This window comes from Lissotriton helveticus, chromosome 6 (assembly GCF_964261635.1).
Source record: "Lissotriton helveticus chromosome 6, aLisHel1.1, whole genome shotgun sequence".
NCBI classification, from domain to species: Eukaryota; Metazoa; Chordata; class Amphibia; order Caudata; family Salamandridae; genus Lissotriton; species Lissotriton helveticus.
Window position 1 is genome coordinate 716,478,541 of NC_136067.1, and position 27,067 is coordinate 716,505,607.

The following is a 27,067-nucleotide window of genomic DNA, read 5'->3' on the forward strand; positions in this document are numbered from 1 at the left end:
ACCCAGAACCAGCCACACACAACCTGCCAGAGTGGATCCCGAATACCTAGAATTTGGGCACCTTTCATTATCCCCCAAGACCACACAAAACCTGAGGGAGGCAAGGAATCCAACCTAGCAGCGTGGCTCCAGAATACCTAGAATTTGGGCACCTTATTTGTCCCCCAAGTCAATTAAAAACCTGGAGGAGGCAAGGAAACCAAGAACTAGAAAGTGCTTCACGTCCCAGTGGATCAGATGCATCAACTGGTGCAGAGATCAAAAAGACTAGAGGCAAGGACAGAGCACAGTATGGTGCTAGCATACCTTACTCGCCTACTACACTGCGGCCTGACCTATGCATTACTAACTGTCCACCTGGTGGTCATGTTCGCTTACACAAGAGAGCAGCCTCTTACATTATCAGTAATGAAAAGATTCCTGGAAGGATCAACGAGTGTGGCGCCACCAAGAGCAGCACCAATGCCCATGTGGTTCCTGAACACAGTACTCGCAGAGCTCATGACAGAACCCTTTGAACCAATGCACAAGACGGAGTGGGTTTGTAACCCTAAAGAAAGTGTTCCTAATAGCCATCACGTCACTCCACAGCGTCAGTGAGATGTAAGTACTCGTAATACAAGAAACATACCTTCAAATTCACAAGGACAAGGTGGTTCTGCGAATGAACCAGCAGTTCCTACCAAAGGTAGGATAACCTTTCACATCAGTCATAGCATCCAACTGCTGGCCTTCTTTCAGAACCCAAAGACAAGGCCGAGAGGGCACTTCATACCGTGGACATGCAAAGGGCACTCATTTGCTACCTACAGGAGACAAGAGCAATTCGGAAGGGAAACCAGCTCCTTGTCTCCTTTGCCAGGACAAGCAGAAGTACACTGGTAACTAAAGGAATATTGCACGATAGATAGTGGAAGCTATCCTAACATACTATGGAAAGGCAGAGAAAGTTTTATCAACACCCCCAGGGTGCACTGAACCCAGAAGAAGGGCATAGCCCTAGTGTTCCTGGCAAACTTACCCATTGGCAACATCTGAATGGCCACAACACGGACATCCCCACACTCCTTCACAAAAAACTACTGTGTGGACATCCATTTGAACAAGGAAGCACAAGTGGGACAGAAAGTGTTGCGACCCCGGTTTGACATTTTCATCCACATTTCAACCTATCCTTCATAAGGAACCAAACACTGCTACGTAATCAGATGCACAGTATATGAATCGAGAAAAAGATTCATGTTGCAAAATGAAATAGTTACTTATCAGTACTAGTAGGTTTGCAGGCTGAAACGTTTTTTATGGACTCTCCTGCAACCCTCCCGCCTTCCTGGAAATTGGGGGGGGGGAAAGCAGGCAAGGAGAACAACAATTTAATGGTTCAACGATGGCATCCGTGCACAGGAAGCTGTTTCGTGTTTCTTGCCCTGAACTTTTCCCTCGGAGCAGCTGTCGGCGTGGCAGATATTGGAAGGTCAAAATTACTCTTCTAAGTGCAGTCCTGGAATATTTGGGGAAAGAGGAACTTTCCCTCCAAATATTCCAGGAGGCTGTTTTAGTATTCCAACTTCAGTCCTGTAATTGTTTGTGAAAAGTTGTACATTCCCCAAGTATTTTTTGAAAAGGTTGTAAAGTAGTAATTTTGAATGGCAGAAAGTGCTGCCCTGAGGGTGCAGCTACGGGCAAATCACTAGGAATATTGCACAGGGAACATCTGGGACCCCATCTGGTGTCACACAACCACCATATGGTGGTTGACGACGCTCACACACAAAAAACAGAGGGATGAAGCACGATACCTAGCCCAACCATTAGATGGTCAAATAAATGTACAGCACGGGAATCCAGAAAACTGTTCAGGCTGAAAACTACACCTACTGGTAAGTAACCTTCCTTCCTGCTGAAACTTAAAAAATGATGATTATGGCTACCATAACGTCAAGATTTTGTCTGCTATGCAGTTTACTTTGGTCTTCCTAACAATGCCATCCACATACAAGTTGTGCAAAATGGAGCTGCTGTCTTATCTGTAAACTCCCAAGAAAATGCATTTAACAACGCTATTGAAGTATTAACACTTGCTACCTATAACACAAAGGATATAGTTTCAAATGTGTTGCCTCCTCTTGAAAGCATTGAATGTTATGGCCTTTCGTTTTGTGACTAAAAGGATCAATGAAGTCTTGAGATTCCCTCAAGCAAACTATTTGATCACTTCAAGATACATTTTGAAAGAAACACTTGGGGTTGAAGTTTTGCTGTGCAAGAACCCTGCTTCTCTTCCAGAACCATTGTGCCATGAAACTGATTTTAGTTTGTTAAAGAAACATTTTAAATCCTGGCTTTTTAGACGAGCATATCTTTGTCCTATTTTATACTCTACTCAACTGATTACTACATTTCTTTTAGACTACTCGGTGCCAGGAAGTCATTGGTGAACATGCACATTTATCAAATTCAGTTAAACATAAGTATGTCTATACTGAAATGTGCCTCTAGCACAAGAATCTTTGCGTTGAGAAGCGAAACCTTTCTGATACGCTGTGTCAAGCTACAGCCTCTGCTCGGCCCTCTTTAGTCTTCTTTTCTTGAAGGGCTGAAAATAGAGACCATCCCCCGGATCCTCCTTGGCACTTCTCACACAACGAGAAACTAAGCAGTATAGTGCAAAGTCAGATGTGAAAAAGCAAGATGAAACCTGTTCCAGAAGAAGCACAGGAAGGCATCTATTTTTAGAGAAAAAACGTGCCTGGAGAAAAAAACTTTTTAAAAAGTAGTAGAAACAAAATAAAATGCAGTAATAAGTCTGAAATAATGAAACACCACCCAATGCTTGGGAAACAAGGGAATGCAGCGTGAGGCAACGATGGAGAAGAACTCACAAAGTATTGCTACAAACGAGAGGGCTGCATCTTTCAGCATGGGCCCATCCCTGTGCACCTGCCATCTCTTAGCCTTTCGAGGGGCAGGTGTGCTCTTGCGGCTCTGATCCTGTGTCATTGAGTGGGGTCTTGTAACCTTTTCCGGACACTGTGCTCTTCCCTCTTGAAGAAATCACCAAACAATATAATGTCCCAGATGGTCACTTTGTAACCTAGAACGCTCTGACACGAGTACTTAGATTGGACTGGAGCATGGAATCAGATGAACTGTCCCAACATGCGGTTTTCCAGTAACTGAATGTCTAGGGCCGCGGCAGGCACCTCATTGGAGCAGCAGGCACCTCATCAGATGGCTGAACAGGGGCCTCATAGAACACATCTGATCTGAAGACTAAATGGGAGGCAGACCGAGGTAGGGTCCTCACAGATAAGGCGTTAGACGGAGCCTTGGCTTGTCTCACCATGTTCTTTTTGCATAGATCTTGGCTCATTCCTGCCAAGGTAAATGGGTTCTTCCCTGGTGCAATTCCTGCTGCACATGCTGTCATTTGCTCAGCACAGGTATGGTTCAGATGCTTTGGTCCTGTCCCTACTTCATCTTACTAGCAAGGGGTCCCCTCACATCTTGGTCGCAGCCATTCGCTGCTGGAAGATTTGTGCGCTGGGGCTTTTCTGGCATATACTGAAGAACAGACTTCCATTCCTTTTCCTAGATCTAGCACTGCTGCTAGGACAGCGTATGCGGACTAATCGCTGGAAATCTGATAGAGACGTCTAGTTGCAGATTCCTTACATTTGGAAACTTTTTCAGAAATGCCCCTGTGTTTCGGTAGAAGGCACTGTGTGAATTCGTAGTGAAATTATCCACATATGCGATGTCACCTTAGTCCATATAAGCCCCTCCCTGATGTTCTGACGTCTGTTTCTCTTTTCCGCCTATACGCCATGGATCTGGAGAAGCTGTTACCTTGGCCCTTTTTTAGCCTACTTTGATGTTTTCATCGTTGAAACAGTGTGCTTTTCTGTTCAAACTTTGTGGGTCTTGTGGACGGCAAATGTCTACGGACGCTCACTCCATTTGTATGTGGTGCTGGGGAGAGCACCATGATTCTTAGGAGTGCGACTCCAGTCTACTTCGACCGTAGGTGCTGTGGGAATGTCTGAGGTAGCTCCTGTTGGTACGGCTTTTGCAGTCACTGCGCGGTCTGTTCGCGGGCCTGGTCCAGGAGCCGTTCTTGTGAATGTCACTCTTCATCATCGTTCCACAGTAAGTCTTGAAGCAGGAGGTCAAAGTTGCGACATCCCCAGACTTCACTGCGCAGACATTGCAACTTTCATGCATCCTCCCGCTTGCCGGCTGAGGACGCTGTGCACGGGTTCGCCCCGCACCTCCCTGTCTACCAGGGACCAGGGTGACTCTGAACCAGATGCGAGCATATAATTGCTCTCTGCATACTGTCTTTGGATATTCACCTTCCACTGGAGCGCCTTCGGATCCCAAGGAGGTGAGAGGTGCCTCAACTGTGTCCACGCCAGTGTGTTCGCCTTCGGCTGCAGTTAGGCCCTCTGCTTCAGCTAGGCCCTCGGGTTTGCTGGTCGACCACATCTCTGCACTGGTGCACAACCCTTTGGGGTTCCCTCCTTTAGCGCTTGTACCCAATCAGCCGATTCCGATGACTGTCTGTAGCACCGATCGACACTGTGCCATTACCCCTTTCCGACTTCGAGGTGTTGCCAACTCGGCGCAAGTCGAGTGTGGAGAAAATGATGCACCTATCTCCGACACTCTTCTTGCGCTTTCTGTGGAGCCCTCCAATGTCTTTCCTTCTGAGGAACACTGTTTAGGAGCTGATAGGGGCGAGTCGGGATTTCTGCACCGCATATCTGATGTTGCTCAGCCTCATGAAAAGGATAGCTAGTTAAATGAACTGAATGATTCTATTGGATTAGTCTCTTCCCCAGCCTCGGGCCTTCTTTCACCTTCTGGTCTTGCTACAGAGACGTGCTCCTCTTTAGCTTATATGCTAAGGCGAATTTTGGATGTAACTCTTCCTTCTGTAGAAATATCTACTGATCCCCTAATTGGTGTTCTCTATCAAGGCCAAACAGGGGTGGACCCAGTGATGCCCTGTATGACATTTTGTCGGGAGCTGGGCTAATCCCGCTACCCAGTGGATTGATCTATATCTCAGACACCATCTGGCCCCTGGTGATCCGGCCTGTCTCCCCCTGCACCCAACTCCTCATAGTTTGGTGGTACAGGCTGCTTCGGCCTCGTATGATATAGACTCTCTTCCTCATCTTCCGTCTGACAAAGATTCCAGGAGATAGGACGCTTATGTTAGGCATATCTTCTCCTCCACAAGTTCTACTTGCGTTCCATTAATGCATGCTTGTATACTTTTCCCATACATTGTGGGATTCCTTGACATGTCTGTTTGCCATCGCTTCCGGACAACACCTGGAGCAAGCTTACCCAGTTGATCTTAGATGGGCAACAGGCACCTAAATTAATCGTTTGATGTGGAATGGATAACCACTTCTTTGGTAGGTCGGACCATGGTTTCTTCAGTGGCGCTACGTCGTATGCACCCCTGCTTTTTCAGAGGCTGTTGAGACCTCTTTGCTTAGCATGCCTTTTGATGGCACACACCTTTTCGGGACTCATGCCAACTCTTTCAGGCGTTTTCGCGACAGTCTGAGTTGGACAGAAACGTGGCTCTGCGCTTGCTCCTGTCTGTCTCTCTAAATCCACCCATTTCAGTTTGTATGGGGGATGTTGGTCATTCATTTCTTTCTTGATTGAGCATTTCATGGCGGTGTCCATGGTTGTCTATCCCATCTACTGGTGACACCTGGTGTGGTATTCCTGCTTCCTGCAGGTATTATTCTTTTCCTTCTTACACTGTTGATGACTGGTTATGGTTCTGCACTACTTATGAAAGCCACTTGTGGTCTAAAGTTTACAAGCTCCGACTTGTATCCTAACTGCTGGCACTTTTTAATCCCACACTTCAGGCTGATAACGTTTATTTTCCCACATGGGGACCATTCACTTTTCTCCCCTGGGGAAGTTTCTATATAGCTTATTCAGTGAGATCTGTTTCTAGTGCATCGCTCGTTTCTCCTTGATCTATACCGGAAGCCCCCTTTCTGCTACCCTTCTTGTATAATTGTTTCACCAAAGGCTCTAAAATTTCACTGGAGCAGTGAGACCCATGCCACAGTCTCTACTCTATTGTCCACGTTACTGGCCTGGCCTTTATTTCTGGCTAGGACATTCTTTTCTCTGGGTCCTTCATTTCTTTAGCGAGCTTCTAGCTGTACTTCAGCAGGGTGCACTTTTAATGGACTACTCTGGTGCACACGTTTCATTCACTTCTTGTGATTTCCACAAGGGTGTTTTATCTTTATTTTTTTATAATGTCTTTTCTTCCTCAAAGATTCTGATAGTCTTGTTTGTGGTTTTCTCAACATTTTTTATGGGTGTGGTAATACTTCTGTGACGACTTTTTTTTTTTTTACCACAGGTCTCACTGTCCTTACTCTGACTTTTCCTGTCAGGACATCTGTCATACTCACTTATTGTCTCCAGGCAAGTCTATTTCCCTTATTGCCACAAACACCTCCTTTTCAGTGTTCATACACACACGTGGCATCAAGGCATCTACATTTGTATCCTTGCAAAGTCGCCATGTGGTCTCTCTGTGTGAAAATGGTTAATCCACCTTTTGGTGGATTCCCGGTTATTTGAAACTGTTCCTAGAACAATATGGTTCTGTCCTCTTGGACTTCATTTCCTTGTTGGCTTGATTTTCCCCTTTGGTACCTCTTTTTATTTTGTTCTGTATGGTGCCTAATATCCTACCCTCAGGGGTTAGTCATTACAACTATGCATTATCTTTTCTTGCTTGTGTTTTTTCCTTCTTAAATATTATCACCCTCTACAGTGCGTTTCACTATTTTAACCCAATTCTTTGTTTACTTCACCCCATGTACCTTGGTATAATCGGGGATGTAGGAGTGTTGCCCTTATAATTTCTGTAAATTAGATGTGTACCCCTGCACCCCAACTTCCTCTGGGACATTTTATCCACTAATCAGCAATTGTTCTTCTTTAGCTTTGCATCTCTTCGTTTGCTTAGTTTTCATTGCTTGGTTCAATTCTTGAACTGTTCCCCTTGTGGGTATTTAGTCCCTATGAGACTGTGTTATACTTTCTTCCTATCTTCCGGCGGCTTCTGCACTGTTGGATATGCCTTACCATTGGATGATAAGGCTTGGGACCCTTTTCTAGGCCTCCATGGGTTAGTCTTTCTCACCTTGGCTTGCTTCTGGACCTAGTTACAGTTATGTTTTTTTCTCTCCCACCATTTTATGGTTAGTACTGTTGCTGATTACTCAGCCCATGCTAAAGTTTCTCAACGTCAGCGAGGTGAGCTTCTATCATCAATATATTGATATGCATGGAGTTTATTGTGCTTGTATGTGTGTATATATATATATATATATATATATATAGTCAAAGTCAAAAAGCTTTATTTCGATAAAAATTCGTTATCATAGAAGCGAGACAATAATAATAATTTTTACAATTTACATTATTACATTTTCTTAAAAGAAGAAGAATTCTATATTCCTGGCCCTATTGAGAGAAAAGGGTTTGCTCAGTAACACATAGCCAGTTAATAACAAGAATTTAAGACATTAGTAGAATAAATATTCTTTAAAAAAGAATTAAACAGAGTGTTTTAGCTTTCTGGCTCGAATAGCCCAAGCCCAAAATAAAAATTTGGCTAGGGCACACACATAGGGTACATAGCTATCCGAAACAAGTATCCTAATTGCCACAGCATGACTCCTGGTTCCCAGCTGACGGCATAGGTTCTTCAACCACACCCTTCTTGGATTAGCGTATTCCTTACAGACAAATAAGAAATGGGCTAATGTCTCTGGATGAGCTAGGCATGATGGACATAAATCAGTTTTGCCTATACAAGATTTCCATGTTTTGGTAAAGGTGTTCAGTGGCAAAGTACCCGTTCTAAATCTAAAATACAGAGACCGGGCAAAAGGTTTCCCGATTATGTCCAAGTAGGGTTCTCGCCTGGGACAATCTTTAAACATCAAAAAATCCTCTGTAAGCCTACCAAGGGACGTGCTGGAGTGTCTTTGGGAGCAAATCCAATCCCAATAGAGCTTTTTGAGTGTTTGTTTTGGGGGTGAGCTTCTGCTTAACCAAGAATCAAGTAGGCCCAAGTTGGACAATAGAATTTTCATATCTTTTAACCATTTGATTCTGGCCCAGTTTGGTGATGCCATTATTTCTTCAAGACCTCTGGCGTAGCCACTAAGTTCTTCTACCCGCCAAATACGGGCCCACAACAGAAGAGGGCGGAATTTCGCAATTTCGCCGATCTGGGTGCAGCCAAGGTCCATAAATAAAGGTAAAAGTGGGGTACTTTGGGGGAGGGACATTATTTGTCTACAGAAATTATTCTCAGATCTTTGCAGAGCTTCAGTAGATGCAGAGCCCCAGAGTTCAGCTCCATAAAGGGCAGAGCTGACACCTTTGGCAGCGTAAATCTCGAGGACTGTTCCTATTGGTTTGAATGAACTGGAACGTTGCTCCCTCAAGAGGGCACCTGTGATCCTTTTATGGCTCAGCAACATCTTGTCTAGATGGGGCGTCCAATCCATTTTGTCTGAAAGGCGTATCCCTAGGTAATCAAATACCTTTACCCTTTCCAAGGGCTCAGTATTTAGGATAGGGGGACGCACCTGTTGTTTAGGGGGATTGAGGACCAGGTACTTTGTTTTATTGGTATTAATTACCAGGCCCCGATCAGTACAAAAGGATTGGAAATTGTCCAGGAGTTTCTGTAGTCCCATAGGAGTTTTGGAGATTAAGAGCGTATCATCCGCGAAGAGGAGGGTCGGTATGCGTTCACCAGCCAGGGATGGTTCGTCAGATGGAAATTTAAGTAGATGCTCTACCACCCCATTGATATACAAAGAAAAAAGGGTGGGAGCCAGAACACATCCCTGGCGGACCCCTCTCTCGACCGGAATACAGCCCGTTTTCTCCCCTCCAGAACCCCACCTAATTTGGGCAAAGCTGTCCTGATGGAGCCTGACCAGTAAGGATAATAAATACTGTGGCAGCCCCATGTTAGCCAGAACCTTCCATAATGAGTCCCTAGGGACAAGGTCAAAGGCAGTCTTTAAATCGATTAAATGCGAGATAAAGACTGCCCTTGCCTATCACTACCACCTTCCAATATATCATCATAAGCCTAAATGCTTGCTCTATCGTTCCAGTACCTACTCTAAAACCGGCCTGGAAATCGGTAAGAATTTTGTTTTCTTCTACCCAGTTGAGTATCCTGAGTAAAAGAACTTTACCGACAACTTTTTGGCTAACATCTAGCAAGCTAATCGGCCTATAGTTGGATGGATCATCCCTTGGGCCTTTCTTGTGAATGGGGACCACCTCCGCCCCCTTCCATGATGAAGGAATGGGGGCGCCCCTACAAATAGCAACAAGGAGGGAATGGATAAGTTTGCCCCATTTAACACTATCAGATTTTAGCAGGTCCCCGGGAATACCATCTGGTCCAGCAGCTTTTTGTGGAATGATAGAGTTTATAGCACTTCCTTTAACGTAAAGTCAAGGTCGCTAGAGAGAGGCATATAGTTAATATGAGGAGAGGATTGAACAAACCCTCTCTCATTGGGACCATTGTGACAGGAATAAAGTTTGGAGAAATGAGCCTCCCATACCTGTCCCATACCCATACCTGTCCCGAAATGTTGCAAGTTATAAGGTCACTGTCTGGTCTATTTCGTGCCCTTATAGTGTCCCAGAAACATTTGGAATCTTTTTTCATACTTGCTTCCTTGAGGATTAGCCAGTAGGCATCATCCCACTCCCTTTTGGCTAGCTGCAGGGCCTTTTTATGTTCTCTTCTGGCAGTTTGAATTAATGTGGGGGACTTCCCTTTGACTGCCTCTATTAGGCGGGATTTGGCCTTTCTGCATGTAGCCGAATACCAATCGTGCTTGCCTTTGGGTTTAGATAGAAGTTTCTGTTTCCCTGGAGACAATTGTACCCAAAAGAGGTCCCCTATGGTTTTTATGGCAGCTTCAAAAATAGTAGTGGCCTTAACTGCAGATTTAATTAAATCAATAGAGACAATTTCGGCTTGAGTGCCTTTGACCACTTCATCTATGGTGGATAATTTGTCGGTATTACACATAATCTTGCTCCACTTTAGTCGCCTGCCACAAGAGGAAACAGTAATCCCCTGTGGGCAGCTTAGTGGGACTGGCAACGTTTTGGTGGGCCAAGGGTTTTTTAAGGATAAGGAGAGTGAATTATGGTCACTCTCTATGGTAGTAATAACAACCATGTCGATAACAAAGCTCCAGAGACCCCTGTCCAACAGGATGTAGTCAATCCGTGTAGAGTGACCAACTCTGTTGAATGTGGGAGCACCCAGCAGATCAGATCGAGTACGGCCATTGGCTGCTCTTAAACCAAACTCTAGTGTGAGTGCATTTAAATGAATTGCACTGCGAGTCCAGCGCTTGATGGATGGGATAGAGAGGGTGGGGATACCCCATCTACCATCCTCTTCTCCCAAGTCAGGTATTCCTTCTAGGGGGAGTGGCTCATATGTGCAGTTGAAGTCCCCTGCTACTAAAATATGACCAAGTCCACTCTGCTCCCCTAGTTGGGCCTCAAGCTCCATTATTGTAGGTGAAATACGCCCATTTGTTGTTCCTCTGATGTAAACATTATAGAGGTCAACAGTTATTCCTCCCTGTAAGCCCAGTAGGGAAATACCAAGGATATCAGGTGTTCCTGCCTTCTTCATAGTTAACCTGCAGTTGAGCAGGATGCTTATCCAAATAATAAGCCCCCCCGATGGCCGCCCCTTCCCTGCCTTGGGTTTCACTGCAGGTGTAAAAAAAGTAACAAACCCAACCCGGTGCAGTGGTTCAGTAGCCCATGTCTCTTGGAATATACAAATTTTATGAGCATCAACCAGGGCATTCCACTCCGGGAGACCTAATTTCCTAGAGATCCCAGCAAGATTCCAACTAAGAATTTTTAACTCGCCATATGGTGGGTCACCTTCTGGGATCGCAGCAATTTGGGGGTTAGATGAATCTACACTGCCCCTAATTGGTGTAGGTGGTGACACCTCTGAGTATATGAGGGGAGATGTATCCAATACTACATCCTTCGTAGTGTTATTACTGTGAGGGAAATTAGTATCTAGGCCTCCCTTGAGGGTAAGTCAATCAACCTCATCTAGTACACAGTACCTATTTGGATGGGCAAACTGTGAATAAGAGGGGTTAGAGGACGAAAACGGGTCCTGCCATGGCTGCTGCCATTGATTATTGGCTGAGAGTGATGGCTGAGGGAGTTGTTGCCACTGCTGGGCAGGTTGAAAAAAGGGTGGTAAGGGATGAAAAGGTTGTTGCCACTGGAGGCCAGCATGGTGCGGAAACAAAGATGGAAAATTAGGCGGCTGCTGCCAGTGGTTAGGGGCATATTGTGGGGGATGTGCAGGCCCTTGATTGCTTGGAATAATTGGCCGATGGAAGTTGGATCTTGACGAGTTGGGGAGGAAGTAAGACAAGGAGTGGTTTGATTTGGGTGGCAGGGCCACTGTTAGGTGAATTACAGATGAAACTCGCTGCCCCTACATCCCTAAAATTAACAGTAATTACATCCCCTGATATTGTTTTCTTACTCCTACCCACCCAGTCCCCTCTACGTACAGCAAGGATTTCCCCGCTCATACTATTGGGTAGGGGTCTGTGTAGTTGGAGCCACTGGGCACATTTGTTTCTTAACTCTACATAAGTTTCTTTTGCTCCTTCCTTCAGTGGGGGAACAGCAGTCAACACAACCACAAAAGGAGAAACTTCTGGTGGCAGGCTAATGGATTTGTAGCGAGCCTGCTTAGGCTTAGGGGCTTCAGAGTTATTTGTAGAGTGAGAAACTGAGGTGTTCGTGGGTTTTCCTTTAGGGTCCTTCGCTTGGGAGGTGGTAGATTTAGTACCGGCGGCTGGTTGTTGCAAGGGCGAGGCATCACTCACCGCTTTTAGGGTAGGGATGAGTGGGGGTTGAACAAAATTGTTTCCTGGATTGGGCAAGTGTGATGCAGGTGGTACCTTGGTAGATGGGGGTATTTTCGCCTTATCAGTTGTATTCTTGGTGGCCTTAGCTGGAGATTGAGGATTAGGGGGTGGTTCTCTATGCCCTTGCTGCTGGACAGACCCAGGCTCGTTGATCTTGTTGGGCCATTTTGTATTAATAAGCGACGTTAGTCTGTCGAGTTTAGAAATCAAGGGTTTTATTTGGGCTGCTATTGTGGCCTCAAGATCGTGCTTGAGGTCTGTGACCATATTTTCGACCCAACAAGGAATACCAGACGCTAAGTGTGGAGTAGGTGATACCAGATTGTGGTTCCTGGCTTTAGCTTTAGGCTTCTCCTTGGGTTTAGACTTGGGCACTGCATTTATAGGCATAGTAATAACCTTACCCCCGGAGTCACTAGGCACGAAAGGGGTCGACTTAGCAGTTAGCCCACCCAGGCCCGGCTCCGTCTCTCTAGGTGTCTGGCAGGCTTCTAGATCTGGGGTCGCCTCCAGATCCACAAAGGACGGATCCGAGTCCGAACGAGTAACTGACAAGTCAACAGCGCTCGGTACTGTAGCAGTGCCTATGGTAGATGAGGGCAAGGGCAAGGAGCGATTGTTCAAGGCTCGCTGAGAAGGTGAGTTTGCATTTGCAATGGAGCCCAGAGAGGAGCGCTTGGCATTCATAAGGTCCAAGGAAACTCTTTTCTCCAGCAGTACAATGCTCTTGTCAATTGTCTCGTTTACCCGTGAGATGAAGAGGTCAATGGGACCAGTCACTTGTGCTACCTCTGTAGCTTTTTTAGTACAGCTTCTAGTTTTGTGTCGCATAATTGATGTTGGTAGGACGGTATCAGGTGTTAAATAGATATAGCCTCAAAAAAGGAATAAGCGAGAAATCGGCCTACCAGAGTGGTGGTTTCAGGGCGATGTAACAGGGGTTCAGGGCCTGGCCGTCCTCTGCCGTCCTTGAACGGCCTTAAACGGCCCGCTCTTTGCCCGGTCTTCGCCCCGGCCGTTGCCCCGCGCGCGTCCCGCGTGCGCGTTGCTCTAAGCGATGTTATAGGAAGAGCAAGTGAAGGGGGCGGGAAGAGGACCAGCTGCGGCCGATCAGCGCCGCGCTGCGCGCTGGTCCTCGCAGTCCCGCCTCAAGCAGTAGGGTTGGTGGCAACTCGCTGGTATCGCGTTGGTGCTCCTATGCACTAACAGGTATCCTGTGGCAAATCAAGCAGCAAAAGTCTTTGCCTTCGAGCGGCACCCGCGAAGCGGGGGCCGCGAGGCGTGGCGCTGGAAACAAGCAGGAGAAGGCTTAAAGGCAGGCAGCACTCTCAGCGTTCCAGAGGCAAAACCCAAGCTGCTCACACACCGCAAGAGCTTTATCGGTGGAGGGGGCGGGAAGAGGACCAGCTGCGGCCGATCAGCGCCGCGCTGCACGCTGGTCCTCGCAGTCCCGCCTCAAGCAGTAGGGTTGGTGGCAACTCGCTGGTATCGCGTTGGTGCTCCTATGCACTAACAGGTATCCTGGGGCAAATCAAGCAGCAAAAGTCTTTGCCTTCGAGCGCCACCCGCGAAGCGGGGGCCGCGAGGCGTGGCGCTGGAAACAAGCAGGAGAAGGCTTAAAGGCAGGCAGCACTCTCAGCGTTCCAGAGGCAAAACCCAAGCTGCTCACACACCGCAAGAGCTTTATCGGTGGAGGGGGCGGGAAGAGGACCAGCTGCGGCCGATCAGCGCCGCGCTGCACGCTGGTCCTCGCAGTCCCGCCTCAAGCAGTAGGGTTGGTGGCAACTCGCTGGTATCGCGTTGGTGCTCCTATGCACTAACAGGTATCCTGGGGCAAATCAAGCAGCAAAAGTCTTTGCCTTCGAGCGGCTCCCGCGAAGCGGGGGCCGCGAGGCGTGGCGCTGGAAACAAGCAGGAGAAGGCTTAAAGGCAGGCAGCACTCTCAGCGTTCCAGAGGCAAATATATATATATATAGGTATGTGTGTCTGTGTGTGTGTGTGTGTGTATATATATACATATATATATGTCTAGATAGAAAGATGTCTAGATAGAAAGATATCTAGAAAGAAACATGTCTAGATAGAAAGATGTCTAGATAGAAAGATGTCTAGATAGAAAGATGTCTAGATAGAAAGATGTCTAGATAGATGTCTAGATAGATAGATAGATGTCTAGATAGATAGATGTCTAGATAGATAGATGTCTAGATAGATAGATGTCTAGATAGATAGATGTCTAGATAGATAGATGTCTAGATAGATAGATAGATGTCTAGATAGATAGATAGATGTCTAGATAGATAGATGTCTAGATAGATGTCTAGATAGATAGATGTCTAGATAGATAGATGTCTAGATAGATAGATAGATGTCTAGATAGATAGATGTCTAGATAGATGTCTAGATAGATAGATGTCTAGATAGATAGATGTCTAGATAGATAGATGTCTAGATAGATAGATGTCTAGATAGATAGATAGATAGATAGATGTCTAGATAGATAGATGTCTAGATAGATAGATAGATGTCTAGATAGATAGATAGATGTCTAGATAGATAGATGTCTAGATAGATAGATGTCTAGATAGATGTCTAGATAGATAGATGTCTAGATAGATAGATGTCTAGATAGATAGATGTCTAGATAGATAGATGTCTAGATAGATAGATGTCTAGATAGATAGATGTCTAGATAGATAGATGTCTAGATAGATAGATGTCTAGATAGATAGATGTCTAGATAGATAGATGTCTAGATAGATAGATGTCTAGATAGATAGATGTCTAGATAGATAGATGTCTAGATAGAAAGATAGATGTCTAGATAGAAAGATGTCTAGATAGAAAGAGGTCTGTCTAGATAGATAGAGGTCTGTCTAGATAGATAGAGGTCTGTCTAGATAGATAGAGGTCTGTCTAGATAGATAGAGGTCTGTCTAGATAGATAGAGGTCTGTCTAGATAGATAGAGGTCTGTCTGGGTAGATAGAGGTCTGTCTGGATAGATAGAGGTCTGTCTGGATAGATAGAGGTCTGTCTGGATAGATAGAGGTCTGTCTGGATAGATAGAGGTCTGTCTGGATAGATAGAGGTCTGTCTGGATAGATAGAGGTCTGTCTGGATAGATAGAGGTCTGTCTGGATAGATAGAGGTCTGTCTGGATAGATAGAGGTCTGTCTGGATAGATAGAGGTCTGTCTGGATAGATAGAGGTCTGTCTGGATAGATAGAGGTCTGTCTGGATAGATAGAGGTCTGTCTGGATAGATAGAGGTCTGTCTGGATAGATAGAGGTCTGTCTGGATAGATAGAGGTCTGTCTGGATAGATAGAGGTCTGTCTGGATAGATAGAGGTCTGTCTGGATAGATAGAGGTCTGTCTGGATAGATAGAGGTCTGTCTAGAAAAATGGATAGAGGTCTGTCTAGATAGATGGATAGAGGTCTGTCTAGATAGATGGATAGAGGTCTGTCTAGATAGATGGATAGAGGTCTGTCTAGATAGATGGATAGAGGTCTGTCTAGATAGATGGATAGAGGTCTGTCTAGATAGATGGATAGAGGTCTGTCTAGATAGATGGATAGAGGTCTGTCTAGATAGATGGATAGAGGTCTGTCTAGATAGATGGATAGAGGTCTGTCTAGATAGATGGATAGATGTCTGTCTAGATAGATAGATGTCTGTCTAGATAGATAGATGTCTGTCTAGATAGATAGATGTCTGTCTAGATAGATAGATGTCTGTCTAGATAGATAGATGTCTGTCTAGATAGATAGATAGATGTCTGTCTAGATAGATAGATAGATGTCTGTCTAGATAGATAGATAGATGTCTGTCTAGATAGATAGATGTCTGTCTAGATAGATAGATGTCTGTCTAGATAGATAGATGTCTGTCTAGATGGGTATATATCTATATACATATATATATATTGCTACAAACCACCAGATATTGCACTCACGGACGGGTTGTTCTCGTTGTGAAGGTAGATTCACATTACAATTGGCTCCAAATCTTATATATATATATATATATATATTTCAAACAAAATGTCCTTGCGGGAGGAGCACTATTATGCTGGTGCCGGCGGCGAAGTAAGGACAACTTCATGAATTAATTCCCAGCAATTTTGAAAAAAAACGCCGCACTCTCCTTGGATGATTTCACTCACTTTTTAATGATCTCCACCTACGCGTTTCGAACCGCCCTAGTTCTTGATCACGGTAGTTCCATTAGTCCTTCCTTTCTTTCACCAATTTATACAATAGACACCACTTTTGCCATAATGAAGCATTGTGGGCGTGGTAGTGCATTAAATTACATTGTTCTTATTGTGTATTCACAAAGTGCCTTGTTTCATGCTGCCAACACGGTGGATCGTATATTGCACTGGTCGTTTATACTTCTATGTTTCAAATCAGTGATTACGCCCCTAGGGAGTGTTTATTCTCCATAGTAGTCAGTGTATGTCGGGCGCAAAGCTCGTATTTTCTTACAATTTTATCTGAGTGATACAATTGATATGCACTGTATCATGTTGTACTCGTGCATACATACTTTTTCCTACTGAGCTTTGTTTCGTGCATATTGCGACATAGTGTCACATGATTTGTCGGCTAAGAGCCCAAGAAGTGACCAGTGTTTGACAATCCATCGTTCCGGTAGAAAGAACATAGGCAAAAAATATATATTAGCAGTGGTATTTTACTCTTGTCTCATCTTAATTTACCAAATTCATTATGTTGTCAAACACTGGTCACTTCTTGGGCACTTAGCTGACAATCATGTGACACTATTCATCCCTTTTGGGATCCTAGTATCGAGTAGTAAAATGTATTTGCTCTCCAACTGTCTGAGTTGTCTTTCTCTGTTGCCTCCCCTGATGTTTTTGGGTACCGCATCAATGATAAAATATTTTAAGTCATTCAGATTCCTCTTATGAACTAATTCAAAGTGGCGCGCCACTGGATAGCTTTCATCTGAATTGACAATTGCTCTTAGATGTTGGAGGATACGATTAAAAGCTTGTAACTTGGTACTGCCAATATATTTGAGCCCACAGGTGCATTGTAGTACGTAAACCGCAAAGTCTGTGCGGCAAGTATACAGTGCTTTAATCTGTATTGGCTTAGAATCAAATGCAGAGTAATACTCCCTGGTCTTGATACCAAATTTGCATGCTCTGCATGATATGCATTTGTGAAAGCCAGATTTATTTGATAACCAGTTTTTATTCAATGTTACTTCAAGACTAGATTTAACCAGAGCATCCCTCATTTAGGGTGCTCTCCTGAAAGTAATGGATGGCTCATCTGGTAACATTGGGGCTAAGCTGATATCAGTTTTGAGCAGTGGCCAATGTTTTTTTTAGTATCCCCCTCACTTTCCTTTCCTCAGTGTTGAAGGTGGTAATGAGACTGATCCTGTCATTTGTTTTGTCAGGCTCCTGAATAGTGCTGATGTTACCAACAGTGAGGCACTCCTCTCTGCTTAAACTGTTGGCTCTATCTCTCGCCCTCTGTAACTCTAAAGGACAATAGCCTCGGGCACAAAATCTGTTAAACGCCTCTTTTTGGCAGATCTCTAAATCCAGGTCTGAACTACTGATCCTACACATCCTCAGGAACTCCCCATAGGGAATGCTCCTGATTAGGTGACCCGGATGAGAACTGCTGGCGTGCAGGATCGCATTGCCTGCTGTTGATTTCCTATGTAGCCGTGTCTGAATCTTGTTATCACTAATGTAGATCTCTGGATCTGAGTAGTACTGATTTGCGATGTGAATCGTAAATTCAGATCGTTCTCATTGATGGTGTTAACAAAATTAATGGCTGAATCATGTGTCCCTTTCCAAATCATATATATATATATATATATATATATATATATATATATATATATTTATTTATTTATTTATTTATTTATTTATTTATTTATTTATTTATTTATTTATTTATTTATTTATTTATTTATTTATTTATTTTATTTTATTTTATTTTTCACTCCAAACCACCAGATACCACTGCTGCACTCGCGGATGGGTTTTTCTTGTTGTGAAGGTGGATTCACGTTACAATTAGCTCCAAATCTTCCATACAAGAAAAAAGCACTCCTGGGGGAAGAATACGTAACTACTTGTTTATTGGCACAAGTAACACGGACACGTTTCGGCAGTTGTCTTTTTCTTTGTTCAGTGAGTTGCATGCAGTACTGGTTCATATAGATATTCTCCATTAATTGATCATAACAATAGAAAAAGGGCAGCGTATTTACTCCACTTTCTCAACTCTTTCGGCGGCCGTCTTAACGTGACTAGGTGCTTGTAATGGATTAAATATCATAAAATACAATGAAAATCCATATTACTTTTGTATAAATAATACCTATGACAACATTTATATAAATAAATTTGTAAGTACAGAAATTCATTCGTCAATAGAAATCATACCATTATCAAAAGTACTCTTCATTGTGTGACCTATTGTTACAATAGACCAAAGGTCTTTTGGATGGTGGTTTGCATTAATCTATGGTCCTTCATCGTGGAACTATTCTAAGGTTCCTTTTTCAGTGTATCTCAGGACAGGTTTGCCTCTAATGCATTCGCTATGCCTTTGGCCATCTGAGCCCCAACTGTCCATGGGTTCGGTTCTTGGGCCCATTTTCTCCATGTTTTGTGGAATGTTTGACTGACACAATGGTGTTCTCTAAGTCAAGCCCTAATAGCTGAGTAGCATTGTCTGTTGCCTTTGGGTTCCCAAGTCACGGCCTACCATGGGTAAGATCCCACCTTGGGAGCGACCTAGTATTGTATTTATATTGAATATTGTCTAGGGACACTTTTCTGTTCATCTGCCATGGGTAACTCTATTCCTATGCTTTTCACTGTCTTTATTTTGCTTGCCTGTGGTGATTGCCACAGTTATTAAGATGAAATGTATGCTCTTGCACACCTAACTTCCTAAAAGCGCATGGTGTTGTCTGTCCTTTATTAGACCTAGTTCTATTCTGGAATTTGTAGTATGAGCGGTGTGCCGACCCTCCTCCAGGGATGGTATTGCTTGGGTATCTATTCTAAGGAGCGTAATCTTCAGCTAGACGTCTCAGATGAACAAGTTCCTTACCTTTGGTAACGCCTTATCTGGTAGAGACATAGACTAGCCGCAGAATCCTTACCAACCCACCTTTCCTCCCCGTTGTGAACTGATTCAATCTTACCTAAAAGATCCCTTGCTTGCTACTCACATACAATGCATTTCAACTTCACAGTTGTTAATTTAAAGAAATGTATCTTTTTTAGGACACAGTTTCCATAGCCCGTTTCAATGATGGCTCTGTGTTATGGTGCGGTAAATAGTCACAGAAGAAACTTATGTCTGTGTGCTGGGTAGGGGCTTATATGGACCTCAGTGACGTCGCATATTTGGACGACGTTGATACAGAGTCCCCGAAGTGCAGGGGTACTGCTGAAAAAGTTTCCAGATGCACTCTGGTGCCTGGGGACAATTCTAAGGTTAGTAATCTGTGGCTATACTGTCTCTACCAGATAAGGCATTACTGAAGGTAAGTAACATGTTTGTCAAACGTGCTGTCAATTGGTGGTGGTCAGGCGGAGCATGGTGCACTCAGGCACAAGGAAATCAAGGGGCTGAGAAAGCATCCCCTTTGTGAGGTTGGGGAAGCATTGCTTACTACCTTTCTAGCACAGTCCAGGGGTGGCACATACACACCCTGAATGAGCAGTTTGTGGTTAGCTTGACTGCCCCTCATCAAAAGACACACACACACCCCACCCCCACACGTCCTCATCTAAACTGCAGTTCCAGACCCTCGCTCTGTAATCCTCCCCCTGTCTGGGATACCACGCCACCCATCGGTCGTTGTTGCTGTTTTACAGGGGTTTGTTTCTTATGTTTGTTCCCTTGTCACCCCCTGGTGAGAAGGACGCTCATTCCCTAGGTTTCATCAGACAAACATTCACACAGCGCAGAACGCTTTTGGAGCACTTTTGTATTGGCTGGCATTCTTGTTTCCTTTGCTGGGGCAGCTGTGCGCTATATAAATATCGTTAACATAACATAACATATGTTTATGGCTCCCTCTGTATCTGACAAATAACACTTCCATGTCGTTACCTTTCGTGAACATGACTGTGCATGTCCTGTAATGCTCAAAAAATCCTAGAAGGTAATACATTTTAAAAAGCACGCTGCTCTCTTAATTCGCCTGTTTTTTTCCAACTCACTCTTGTTAATGAGTAGCTTTATTTCAAAATATTAACCTGTTTTTAAAATATATGGGGGTGTCTTTTAACCAATTGTTTGGATGTTTGTGTCCCTGAAACTAGCAGAATCCAGATGTTTACGTACTAAACGGGCCATCTAACACTACATGGATTGGCACGAAATCACCAGACAATCAGAATAACTTTATCTCTTGGTTCTCCTATGAGTGCTAAAAATGCCTATAATCAAGTACCATACAATGCCCATAATCATGTATTTAACAAGCTTTTGCAATGCAATAGGTCTCGTATTAGGAAAGTTTGAGCTATTGGTATTGTAAATGACAAATTTTTTATTTAGGTTTTGTTTTTGAAAATAGCGAAATTAATAGCTTTGTCATTTACCATGCCAATAGTTATAACTTTCGCAAATGTGACACCTATAGCATTTGTAATGCAATATGTGTTGTATTTACGTGACTTACATGTATTGATATTACAAATAACAATGGTTTTTAATTTTTTTTAATAATTAATACTTAAATAAAAGTCTTATGCCTGATGTTTGTGGATGTCTGACGCTTGTGGATGCCTGACGCTTGTGGATGTCTGTTGCTTGTGGATGCTTGATGCTTTTGGATGCCTGACGCTTGTGCATGCCTGACGCTTGTGCATGCCTGACGCATGTGCATGCCTGACGCTTGTGCATGCCTGACGCTTGTGCATGCCTGACGCTTGTGGATGTCTGTTGCTTGTGGATGTCTGATGCTTGTGGATGTCTGATGCTTGTGGATGTCTGATGCTTGTGGATGTCTGATGCTTGTGGATGCCTGATGTTTGTGGATGCCTGATGTTTGCGGATGTCTGACGCTTGCGGATGTCTGACGCTTGCGGATGTCTGACGCTTGCGGATGTCTGACGCTTGCGGATGTCTGACGCTTGCGGATGTCTGACGCTTGCGGATGTCTGACGCTTGCGGATGTCTGACGCTTGCGGATGTCTGACGCTTGCGGATGTCTGACGCTTGCGGATGTCTGACGCTTGCGGATGTCTGACTCTTGCGGATGTCTGCTGCTTGCGGATGGGCAGGACACTTGTTGGAAGAAATACAGTGAAAAGCGTGCAATAGAAACACGCCAGTATAATATGAGCTCTCCCTCCACCAATCAGCATAGTTGACAATCCGTTGACTTTCCGATGAGGGGGGGGAGGAGGGGGGTTAGTCATGAGTATAAGAGAGAGTGATCCCTTTAAGCTGAAAGCAAATGGACAGTTTTAAGAGGGAGATAAAAGGTTCGAAAAGAGGGTGACCCATTAATGTCTGTGCCTGTGGATTCATTTTGTCAGGATGGTGAATATGTGATGAAAGAAGATGGCAAAGGCACAAAAAAAACGAGCCTAACAGGGGCAGAAAAAACGCGGCCGCGAAATGAAATCCCTTTGAAGTCAAGCTGCTGAATGATAGGGAATCTGAAAGGCCTCTAGGAACCTGTAAAACAAGCTCTTGGCATTGCTGTGGGGAGGGGGGAGGAGAAATGCGAGTCACGGCCGCCAGGCCGTGAAGTGTGAAGCAGTGGGCGGGAAAGAAGATCCCTTTGAAGCTGCTGGGCAGAAATGCGAGCTCACGGCCTGGCGGCCGTGAAGTGTGAAGCAGTGGGCGGGGAGGCAGGAGCAAATGGTATGGGGAGCCTTTGAAGAGCAAGCCAGAAACACCAGGGGGGCGGAGAAGCAGATTGCCTAGGAGGCAGGCAGAAGGCTCGGGCTCGTGCATGTGCACATGCACTCGTGGAAAACCTCTTTTTGGTAGACCTTAGTTTAAGTCTTGGTTTCACTGCTGTAGACTCGTCCTATTCCATTCCTGCGGAATGGGAATAGGCCGAGACCTAAAAAGTACCAGAATAGGTCTGTTCCATTTTAGGTTGTCCTACACGAGATGCCACTGTAGCAAACGTGGGAACTGTAACATAGCTGTCTGAACTCTGCAAAGCTATTAGCTTCCTGCCTCCTACAAGTAATACTGTTGCCATTGGCGCAGCTGTCCATAATCACCCAGAAAAAGCAACTTGCTCTTGGCTTTGACCAACTGCTGGAAGAAACGTTATTGTCATGGCTTATTATGGTACAAGGTGGGCCTGGGCATAAAATTCTGCTCCGCTCGCTGAGTTTGTGGAGTTTTGCCCACTCCCCATAGAGCGTGGGGATCTAAAAAACTGAGAGAGTAGTTTTTCTTCTCACTGGGCTCGCCAGCATTAAGTTTGCAAGTGAGGAAATCTGTATGCTAAACTACGCCCGGCGAGATTTCTCAAATCCGGTGGTCACGTCAGGTCGCTGCCACTCGCATTGAAGCTGCCGCACAAGTAGAACATCTACTCGAGCAGCAGAAAGAAGCAATGCCAGCTAGTGCTACGCGTGGTGCTGTTCTTACTGATCTTACAGCATGGGACAAACTCCCGGCGCTAAAATCAGTGCAACTTAACTTACTCCGCCGCTTGTGGAACTCCACAAACACAGTGGAGTTTTTCTAGCACTTTGCGGATTTCCGCGTAGCAGAGCTCGGTCCAAGCCTAGTATAAGGTCTTCTTTTCCTCAGAATATTTCCATGCGTCCGACCAGTGCAGTGTCTGACGTTTAAAGCATTGTTGCCTGTGGCAGTTGTTTACCTGTCAATGGCTTATACATTTTAGCTGTTTTTGGCTTTGAACCTGATTTAGACCTAAGCTTTCGCCATCTGAATAATTATTTCTTTGATATTTCGTCGACGGTTAGTTGTTAATGCAGAGAAGTCTGGTAGACGGGTAAGAATAAATTAAGCTACAGTAATTTGAAGTAAAGTCTACTACTTACTCATTAAGCCCTCTCACGGTACCAACGTTCAGGAGCATCTCTTTTTCATCTGGGCGACTTCGTTTCTTAGAGGGCATACATGCGAGCACAAAGTCAGAACTGAGGTGACGAAGTGGGACCATCTTACAGGGATGGCCAGACCCTACTTGGAGTGAAAACCCTCAAAACATGCCGAGGGTTTTGAAAGTATTAGCGGCTTTGTTTTCCTTTCTCGACAATCAGGGAAGGTGGATACTACTTTGGGTGTTAGCTGAAGAGCTCAGTGCTGGACAGTACTGGAATGAATAAGATGCGTATCCTGCTCATAAAATAATCGGTGCAGTTACTGTAAAATCATTTTTGGGAAACACCGTGTGGGTAGTTACTTTGTAATCAACCTTTACCATTAATTACCTATTTCTATGTTTTGATATATTTTGTGTAATTTATATGTTTACTGTAGTTAAAAGAGAAGTTGACCTAAAGCCTAATCTATACACTTTTGAGCACTTCCAAGCATTATCATAACATTTCATATAACCTCAGCCTCCTTTCTTTCTCAAACAGTGAAGAACAGGGTCCAAATGGAAGCCAGAGCTCCGGATACAGCCAGTCTTGAGACATTCCAAAAGACTTTGTAATGGACCACTTTCAAAGAAGAAAACATGTTTACCGTGCTGAAAACCCACAAGCACCTGCTCAGAATGTTTTAGTGATAGGGAACGGAGACACCGCCGAAGACATTGAAGTTATTCAGTTTGAACCCTCTGCCTTCAGAGTTCCGTAAAGTGCCCAGGTTCACATCGCTGAGCAATTATTTCCTAAAACGTGGACAAGCTTATGAAGTGCCCCTGAACAGAAAGAACAGTGCACCAGGAAAGAAATTTCTCATCAGTATCAATCCTGCAGAAAATATTTTGGTCATTACTCTATTCAAATGGATAATTTAAGTTCTAGTATTTCATTTAAACCCTAAGAAAATGTACCAGTAAATGTTTTTTTCGTTAGGTTACAATTGCACATTTTTATTTAAGTGGTAACACTTAATTTCCTGCTTTCGTCATTTTGAGCCTGCTTTGAACAGTTTCTAATAGCAAGTCTGCTAATAATCCTTACCTTTACTGTTGTGTAGGCCAAACATGAAGCATATTTAATTTGAGGGCACACTAAAAAGTGTTATTTTTTTTGTTGAATATCTGTACAATAGCGTATGAATGAAGTTGCTTCAAAATATGTTTGTTTATCCAGTGACATAATATCAAGGACTATAAAAAGAAAATGTTGGTATTTAGGTAATAATTCAGCTGTGACGAACTTGCTCAACCTTGTTTTCCCTGCAATGGTTCATACCAACCATTATTATATGCTGCATCTATTACTGGGCTAACATATCTTTCGGTAAGTGAACGCAATAATTCTGAAGGTGCTTGAGAACGTTATGTACACTTCTGAATGATTTTTCATCGAACTGTATTGCTACTCCTCTATCCATTAACCCCTTGCGCGCTAGCGGTTTTCCCGCTGTGCGCTGACTTTTGCGGAAACCCGCGTAACATGACGAGCTCAGCTAATCATGAGCGTACGACAGGCGTAACTCATGACGAGCTGAGCTCGTCATGAGCGTAGAAGGGGTTAAACTGTCTGTCAACGCCTCTGTTGCAGCACTTAGGGGGTATTGTGGAGGTAATAACGGGTTTCCAAGGGCAAATTTAGGAAAATAAATATGCCGTCTTTGCTCTACTACTGTGTTCACTCTCTCTCTCCCCCCCCCCCCACATGCAGCATGGAGAGGAGTTCTGATCCACTTCTTATCAGTACCCTTAGTTTGATGGATGTGCCCTTTTTCATGACTTCATACATGGTTTGGTCTGAACTTGGCTAGCCCATGTGAGAGAAGGCTTTTCTTCTGTGTATACCATAGCTGGGGCAAATATTTTGGACTAATGTCAGGTTGCATCAGTAGAGTACGTATGTTATTCTCCACTGGTGGTATTACAGCAGTGGCAAACAATTTTGGGCCCATACAGAAATTAAAGTTATACTGTGCGTTCAGGCAATTGTAGTATTTTTCATTTGACTTATTCTAATGCGCTCAGGACCTTTTGACTAAATTTGGTGCACGCAAGAACCCACAATGCTTGAAATGTCTTACAGCATTTTATGCTTGTAAGTTCAAAGGCTCGATTCTTTATTTTAAAAATATAAATAAAGGACTGTGAAATACTAAACTGTTACAAGATCTCAATTTTTGCTGGATAGGGCATTGAAGAAATGCCTTTGAAGACTATCAGCGTTCTTGTGCTCATTTTGTATTGTGCTAGGCATTATTTTGTTTTGTTGCTATTATCCTTATGTCAGTCCAAACAAAAAGGGATATATTTTCTGAGGCCGAACAGGAGATTCAGTCACTTTTGCATATCATAAACTTTTTACAAAAATGGGAACCAAGAAACATAGCAGACCATCTCATGTTTCTCAGATTAATTTTAGTCAATCATTTTCTACTGGGCTTCTGGATTTGTTAACCCATATTTCTTAGAGACCATGGTTCTTGCTTTTTTTCTTCCCGGTGTCTGTTTATTGTTTATTTTTTATGCACAGGCTGGAGTTTTCAGAGCTTGTGCTTCTTCGTAGTTCCATAACCACTGCTCTGAGCCAACATATAATTCCACTTTGGCCAAGACCAGCCCATAGTTCTGGCTTCACTTTTTAGCCCATTGTGCATGCTGAAATTCTGGGCCACCCATAGATTCTGCAACCACAGATTCCCCAAGGCAAGTACCAGTAGATTTCTGCCTTATTTGGAAAATATATTTTCACCTTCTCATGCTTAGTTTTTTGCCTTCATTCCTGCTTTTTGGGTTGTGGTGGACCTTTACATCTGCTGCCGAAATAGTCCTAGATTGGACATTTTAGACTAACTCAGAGTATGCCAAGACAGTTGCCTTTTCACTAGGGACACGAGATGTACACTGAGGAAGAGACCTTAAATGATTCTGTCTCCAGAATCAGAATATTTCATTAAGTGGTGAATGGTCCATGGTTTGCATTCGTCTGGAGCATTCTGCCAACAAGTAAAATGCCTTCGACTCCTTATGAGCAGTATCGAATAGGAAAGCACATCACTAGTCAGGAATATGTCTTAAGTGTAGCCACAAATAATTATCAGAAAACAAGTCTTTCAACTGTTGTTGGTTGGGAATGAACAGTTACCTTACTAGCTGTGTTGAATGATGGCGGGAGTACTCTCCTGGACCTGATCCAGGAATCGCTATACTACTGTACTGTTGGTCCTGATATAACAAGTCCTCTTTAAGATCTAGACTTAAGAATTCTTATGCTACAATATCATTGGACCTGAAATTACTAGTCCATTTAAAGAAATTTTTTGCTGCTATTGAATTAGCTGACCTTGGAATGCGACAAACACAATGGAATTCATTTGCCTTTTAAACCATTATTTTATGGGACCGTACACAGACATTTTTACGTTGTGGTGATGAGATTACTATAGAACTGTTTGCCCTGAGGAAGTCATTGGGTGATTTGTCCCCAAGACAAAACATGTGTCGGCTGTTTGGCTACATCGGATGATACCAACTACACAGGATCATCTTTCAGAATATGTTACCTGAAATCTCTACATAAGAAAATAAAGAATTTATTTTGTGAATGACAAAATCTGGAGGATTCTTTTGGACTGAAAATATAGAAATAATTGTTCTCTAATACTGTATTTTGGCTGCTCGGGGACAAAATATTGTATATAGTTATTTCACTGTGTTTCACAGTAGATTGTTTGGCACGTTAGTGGCAGTTGCCTCTTGTGTTTCCTGGAGCATTTATCATTACTAATCTGTTTCCTACTACTTATATTGGTTTTGCGCGAGACACTACCCAGCCACGTCCTGTAAGCTCCAGTTACCTAAAAGATCATGCTAATTCTCCCCCAACCCAATGTTACTGTGAGTTGGGGTGGCATA

General features: G+C 43.8%; 1 protein-coding gene across 1 annotated transcript in view; it reads left to right on the top strand.

Annotated features, from left to right (window-relative positions):
- The window catches only part of CCNC (cyclin C), a 249,084-nt gene extending 223,772 nt beyond the window's left edge, over positions 1–25,312 (top strand). The window contains exon 13 of the mRNA XM_078648206.1: positions 23,652–25,312. The gene's annotated coding sequence lies outside the window, so the exon portion shown is untranslated. The remainder of the gene's footprint in view (positions 1–23,651) is intronic.
- Positions 25,313–27,067: the final 1,755 nt, after the last annotated feature.